Here is an 8134-nt window from a genome sequence, read left to right as displayed (position 1 = left end):
CACTTTATTATGCCTATAACACTCAAAAAATCACTCAACCTATCAAACTTTTGATTGTCAAATACATATTTTACCCTCTAAATTATCAACTTTTATCTTCTTCATTTGTTTTTTCAATATTATCATTTTTTTCTTTTTAATCAATATTATAGACTTACCGATAGAACAAATAAAGTTTATTTAAAAATTAAAATAAAAAATTAATTTTCTAGCATATATAATGTCATAATAATAATATAATTGAGCTAATTATCTTTTTATTTTTGCTAATAAGGATACGATTATATTAAAAGCTAAGCAATAACATTATTACAAAGGGGGGTCAATCGTGGTACAGTACCGTCCGAAAGGTCCTTATTGAAAGCAGCTAACGTAAAGGGTGGGGGAGACATAAAATATATGGGACTCCACTGCAATTGGCCTTCAAAAGGAGTTATGAGCATGCCATATTTTGCCAGGGCGTCTGCTACACCGTTTGCCTCCCGGTAGATGTGGTCAAGTGTGGTTGTCTGCAGCTGGTGGAGTAAGGTCCTGCAAATTATCAAGAGTATATAAAGTATATTATAAAAATACCTTTATTTTAAATAATTATTTTCTATAGTACGTGCATGGAATATATATTTTTAAAAAATTATTTTCTTTCATTCTCAATTGTGTAAATAAATTTTTGAATTTTTTGTTGTTAATATCAAAACTATTGTTACGAACAAATTATTTTAAGTAACTTTCTACTATGCTCAATATTTATTATTCCATTATTATATATGCTTAAATACTATTTTTTTTTCAGACCCCACAGTGTGTGATATTATTGGGTATGTTACAGTTGTTGTACTATTTTATTTTTTAATTTATAAATAAAATTTATTTATTCTAAGGTAAGTCCATAATATAAATTAAAAAGATAGAAAAAATATAATCTTAAAAAGCTAAAAAAAGAAAGAAAGATAAAAGTTGATAATTTAGAGGGTAAAATAGGTATGTTGCGATCAAAAGTTTGAGAAATCTAGTAGAGTGACCTTCTAAGTGCTATAGGCATAGGTAAGTGACTTTGTTGTTACAATCGAAAAAAGATGACTTTGGTAGATAATTTCGGATAGTTGAGTGACCATATGAGTAATGGACTCTCTCAAAATACGGCTTACATGGAGTCAATAAGAAACTATTTTATTTGATTTCTACAGTTATGTAAAATAAATGCAAAGGTAAGTCTATATTCATCGGGGGAATGCTTACATGGAATGTGACAATTCAAAATAGACTCCCTTTAAAAGAAAATAATATTTTTGTTATGAATAATATTTTATATATGGTGAATGCCTATCTTTTAGAGAGATTTTAAAGTTTGTTATTTTGTGGCTAAACCACTTTATATCTATAAATAGAGGGGGTTTATTCCATTTTAATTCATCCAAAATCAATAAGAATTCTCTCTCTCTCTCTCTCTCTCTACGTTTCTTTACAATATTCTTCTTCTTCTTTTATTGTTTTATAATAAGTTATCAGCACGAGATTCTAGCCAATTGAGTAAAGGGTGATTTTTTTTATTTGTAGATATACTATTAATTGGTTGTCTAATGTTTGAGAAATTAAACCACCAGTGAAGAAAAAATATAGGAATTTGTGTGAGGCTCTTGCATGAAGGCATTGATCGATATTCCTATACTAGGCATCTGATTTGGTCATCTGACATTGGGATATGTGCATGGTGCTCAATTGTACATAATATTGAGCATAATGATTGTCAAATGTTCCATGAACATCCTTCGGGAATAAATTCTGGATTTAAAGTAAGTATTTTACCTTATTTTCTCTTTTAAATTCTTAAAATTCTATAATTTGATTTTAAATACAAACAAAGACAATAAATCTTGATTATAACTGTAATAGAGTTTGTAAGAAATTATAACCACCCGAAGTAATAAAAAATTTATGTCTTGCCATAATCAAATTCATGTATGATTGTGAGCACAAGAAGTGGAAACTCGTCCCATTGAATTTGCTTCATTCTCGTTTCCTTAAGAGAATGTGGTAGCAATATGTAATAAGTCTGAAAAAAGATAAATTTTTTACTGTAAAGGTATCAATGGATATAGACGTGAAAATAGATGAAATTATAATTGTCATCATTGTAGTAATGAGAACAATAAGGATTCTTAGAATAATCTTTCACTCTGTGAGAGTAATGTTTGCCATCGATTTGACATGAGATTTTATAAATCACATATAGATGATTATGGTTTATTCATGATATGAATGTATGATTTATAAATACATAATCATTTTTGGAAGAATATGAACGTGCTAGTGATAGTAAATATGTCACACTCACCTTTAGAAGGAGGTTTGAGATGAAATAAGAAAATAATTTAATTATTATGGCATGAATGACTATCGATCACGTACCCATTGTGATTATGACAAAATATTATGGCAATGTAATTATTACAGGGCAAAAATAATGGAAGCAACATATCTTGCTTATAATAATTTTGAGCATGACCATAATGGTATAACTTTTTCCTTTAAAGGGAAATTCACCATATGGATGTTGATGAATATGTGGTAATACAAAATTAATTGAGAGTTTTGGAAGAGCCAATTATACTATTTTGGAGAAAGAAAATTGATTATCAATAAGGTATTGTGTCGTGGTAAGTCTCAATGAAACTTATTGAGTTACTAAAATAATCGCGAAAGATGTTGGTTATATTGAGATTATAAATAAAGGAAATATTTAATATCTGCTATTACTACAACTTGTAGCAGGGTAATATGTATGTGAAAAGCTACCTACTTTATTCTCTAGTTTGTACTACACAAATAAAAGAAAGCCACAATAAAATAGAAGTTTTTTTATATAAAAATCATATCATAATAAATTTGAAGTTTATTGATAATTGCACACATCATGGTGTAAACCTAAAGTTTATCAATATTGATAATTTATTCATGTCACGACCCAAAACCCAATATAGGTCGTGATGGCGTCCAAAGTCACCGTTAGGCAAGCCAACGATGAACTACCAACTTAATTATTTATTTTATTATTTTTGAAATCGTGAATTTTATTAGATAAAGAAATTAACGCATTAAAACATGGAAACTTACCGTTTAAATAGAATAGATAATAAAAGTGTGTAAATGCTAAGTAAAACCACAAACAAATTATAGAATATCCCAAAATCCGATGTCATAAGTGCATGAGCATTTACTAAAGAGTACAATAATAATACAATATTTGTTCGGAATGCACATTAGACATAATAAAGTAAATAATACGATGAAGACTGTTTGGGATGCGATACGTAGTATAGAATGCCGCTCATCATAAAGTCTCCTCCGCAGTTGCGCCTACGTGCCAAGATGACCACCAAATGAACCTTTCAAATCATGTACATTTAGTGTAGAAGTGTAGCATGAGTACGTAAATTAACACGTACCCAGTAAGTATCTAGTCTAATTCCGGAGAAGTAGTGACGATGGGTCGATATTGATACTTACTAGTGGTCCAATAAATAGAGTCCAAGAATCATAAATAGGCATGAAGTACAACATGATCAATAGAATAAGGAACAGTAGATAACGAAATCCGTTAATAAATATTTTCAGTATAAATGCCCCCAGGTCCATATTGCTATCTCAACAAATAAGAACCATCAATTAGCTATCCGATCTCCGATCATAAAGAGAATGTTACATAATTCCCAAGTTTAATTAAGAGAGTAATCTCGTGGGTAATCAGACACTTAGCGATTTTACGCATGAATTATGCCAAGGTCGTTCGGCCCGATCCATATAGTCGTGTATATTCTGCCGAGGTCGTTCTGTCCGATCCATAGATGCATCCCATAATATATATATATATCGTTGAGGCGTTCGGCCTGATCCATAAGAATAGAGAAACTCTTCGGATTTGCGAATTTTGTATTTACAACTTTAAGGTAAGCCCATAAAAGAATATAAATTCTCATCAATGATTAATAGTCCGCCAAGTCTCTAGATAATAAAGCTCAATTTTACATAATCTTTAACCAAATTCTTACTTATTAATTCAAGCAATTTAAACTAGCAAATTGAGTAGTGCAAGTAATAACATAATAAAGGCCTACGTCTACCCGAACATAACATGAATCTAGCTACGTACGGACTCTCGTCACCTCGTGCATACATAGCCCCCACAACAAGTAGCACATATCAAATACATCACCTAAGGAGTAGTTTCCCCCTCACAGGGCTAGACATGAGACTTACCTTACTCAGAAATCTGATAACCGGCTCAAACACCTCTCTAACACCTCAAACTGATGCCCATCGATCCAAAACTAGTCAAACAACGTGCAAATCAATCAAAATATACCCAAAAATTCTTAATTAATCAATTTATAACAATTCTTAACTCCGCTCGAAAAGTCAACAAAGTCACCCCTAGGGTCTACATGCGCGGATTCCAAAATTTCTTGAAGGAAATCATTATCCATAATGCCACGAACTCAAATATATAATTTATTCCTATTTCTATGTCCAATTGCATGGTCAAAATCCAAAAATATCAAATTTTCGGTTTTCTTCCAAAATTCCATAATTTCTATAAATTTTCATGTTTAAATCTATATATAACTCATGCATTTAACTTACATTAAGTGGGAATCAGTTACCTCGTGTTGCTTGATTAATAACTCCTAAAAATAGCTCCCCAAATTTGGCCATCCAAGTGCAAAATGAGAGAAATGAGATCTAAATCCCTAATTAAAAACAAGTGTGCCCAGATCCTTCTTCGCCATCGCGGAAAATGCTTCGCGATTGCGAAGCACAAAAATGCAAGCTGCCAAATATTAACCCATCGCGAATGCAGAAACCCAAGCGCGAATCCGATGCACAGGGACTTGACTCTTCGCGATCGCACACCTCCTCATGTGATCGTGATGAACAAACGCGTAGCTTCACGCCACCTCTCCTTACTTCTTTGCGAAAGCGGTACAACCCTCGTGTTCACGTAGTACAACTGACCATAGCTCCACGATCGCAGGCCTAATCTCGCGACCGCATAGAACAATTTCACCAGTCGCCCAAAAACTCTTCGCGATCGCGGACTTCCACTCGTGATCGCATATAAGGAAACTAGAAGCATATGTATCACCAACTTCAGCAAATCTTCAAAGTAAAATTTTCAATCCGTTAACCATCCAAAATCCACCTGAGACCTTCGAGACCTCAACCAAACATACCCATAAGTCCTAAAATATCATACGAACTTAGTCGAAGCCTCAAATCATGTCAAACACTATCAAAACTATGAATCGGCGATAAAATCATTCTTTCAACCTTCTAGCTTTCAAACTTTGTCAAACGCGTCCGAATCATATCTAAACATTCCGGAATGATGCCCAACTTTACGTACAAGTCATGTATCATGATACGAACCTATTCCAAGGCTTGGAACCCCAAACGGACATCGATAACACCAAGGTCAACTTCAAACCAAACTTAGAAAATTCCAAAACCTTCAAAATGCCAACCTTCCATAATAAGCACCGAAATGCTCTCGGACCACCCGATACTCAACCCGAACATACGCCCAAGTCCGAAATTATCATACATACCTATTGGAACCTTCAAATCCCGATTCTGAAGTTATTTACTCAAAAAGTTGAACCTTGGTCAACTCTTCCAACTTAAAGCTTTCGAATTGAGCATTTCCCTTCCGAATCAACTTTGAACTTCCCGAAATTAAATTTCAACCACACGTATAATCATAAAACATGAAGTGAAGCTACCCAAGGCCTCAAACCGCCGAATGACACGCTATAGCTCAAAACAACCGGTCGGGTCGTTACATTCTCCCCCACTTAAACATACGTTCTTCCTCGAACGTGCCAAGGACCGTTCCGGAGTTGCCCAAAATCATTGTTTAACACCTCGTGCACCTTCTTGTGCCACCACAACCCATGTGAGCATATTTGCTCGAGCCAGACTGAAGATCCTTCCTACTACCTTAGCCCACAAGCCTTAGAACCAAATTCCAGAATCCGAAATTCACTACGAGACGTGATTTTAACATACGAACTCCATATCAATCTCTACATGCTGTACCATAACATGATTACACACCCATGCTGAAATCATACCATGCACCACACAAGTCGTATGCCCATAATAACATCACCAAACACAATAACTAAAATTTCACGAATATGATGATCGTAATATACCCTATAATTCATATAAACCATGTTCCACCTCTCGCAATACTGCCACGACAAAAAAGACATGTTGAAGCTCATAACCACCTGCCAAAATAATAAATTATGGAGCCTCTCTGCTCCACAAAAACTATTACCTCATTCTGAACTGAATGGTGATATTTTCTCTTTAATATACCTTACATGAATCCGATTGCGCGGATCTCAGGTCCAATAACCTCGTCTCACCAAGTACAAGCTGCTCGGTCAATAAGCCACCTCAAACACAGTCTAAAATCTCATATGACACCATCAATGTTCCAACAAGCTACAAGTCGAATATGACCCATAAAGAAGAACGAACTCTGGCAAGGAACTACCCAGCCCACGTAACGAATAGAACGGCCGAACAGATGCTATGAACCTATCTCAGAGATGAGAAAACCGTACTCAACATCTCACTATTGTGGCGTGTAACCCGTTCCACACATGACACTGTTGCGGTATGCAACCCGATCCAAACATGACACCGTTGCGGCGTGCAACCCGTTCCAAAAAACATACATGTGGAGGTGTGCCACCCGATCCACACATAACAATAAATAAGGAAACACATTAAGTCATAATTCTCAAACCCACAAAATGCCCGAATATCGATCAGAAGCACGTCAAGTGCATAAATACAACTCTGGGGAAACAGATAGCGGCATGCGCTGCAAAACTCGAGCACAAATAAGGTGCTATAAACGACCTGTATCAAGAGAGACATCTTGCTCATATAACCCCACAAGCTACACAGGATCACAACACATGTGTGAATAATCAAGTCATCTCATAACCCACATGGCATAATAGAGTATTACATATAATAGCTGACGACAAGAATAACATCCAACACCCGAAGACTCCTCCATAAGAAATGTTATGCTAAATGAACACATTCAACCTGATGTAGAGCATGCACTCATATTAGATCTACTAACGGACCTCAAGACGATTCCAATCATCCCATACTAGGCCAATAACCTTTCAAGGATCCACAATGGCCCTATTCATGACACATATGAGCAGTCGTCAAATCCGGAACAAACTCCCACAATCCACAACCAAAGGAATAGAGCGCCTCTCAGTCATAACCTCTCCCATTGGCGACAGTACCAAAATCTCCATACCTAATTTTAATCTCTAACAATCGAATGACTAATACGTCACACTTACACTAGGTAGTAAACTCTGAACACCAATGGTCATCGACCATGCTATTTCTATAGTGCTAGTCAAGCATCCACATTTCAATACCCAATACTTTTTCCACAAATAGATCGTCCTAAAGTTGTCCGAAAATAGTGCCAGCATACTCCGGACATCTGAAATCCTCCCCCGCTCCTCCGAGCTCGTGACATTCTCATCAAAACCAAATCGCAGCCTAGATCCTCAACTTCCAATTTCCATACCGCTCACTGCACTTATCATGCCGCTACGCGAGAGTACAAGAATTAGATCATAACCCCTGAACCACCAATAGAATAAACACTTCATCAGATAAAGTCCTTTCACTCCACTTATTTCAAAAGACAATCACAACACCCAACCAACTTCTTATAACCGCAAAAGAAATAGAACTCAAGTTTTGGTCTAAACTACCATTACTCTTCTTGGATCCATTTACACATAACAAGGACATCATAACCAAATACCTCCAATCACTCAAATTGCGGTGGCTGCCAAGCCCGCATGTATAACCACGAATCACCTTCATAGCTTAACACACCGAAGGAACTGACCATTTTCACAACCATGCTGATTCAAACTATTACTAACTGACCCAAATTCTTCTAATTTACTCTTGACTTGCCTTCAAAATAATAATAGCTCCATTTAAATATATAACGAAACTCAACAACACTTATCTCAAGTGACCCAAATCACGAGACCACATCGTCTCAATACCC

The sequence above is a fragment of the Nicotiana tabacum genome, chromosome 17 (genome assembly GCF_000715075.1).
Source record: "Nicotiana tabacum cultivar K326 chromosome 17, ASM71507v2, whole genome shotgun sequence".
Taxonomy (NCBI): Eukaryota; Viridiplantae; Streptophyta; class Magnoliopsida; order Solanales; family Solanaceae; genus Nicotiana; species Nicotiana tabacum.
The sequence above is the reverse complement of the archived record's forward strand: the minus strand, read 5'-3'. Positions refer to the sequence as shown.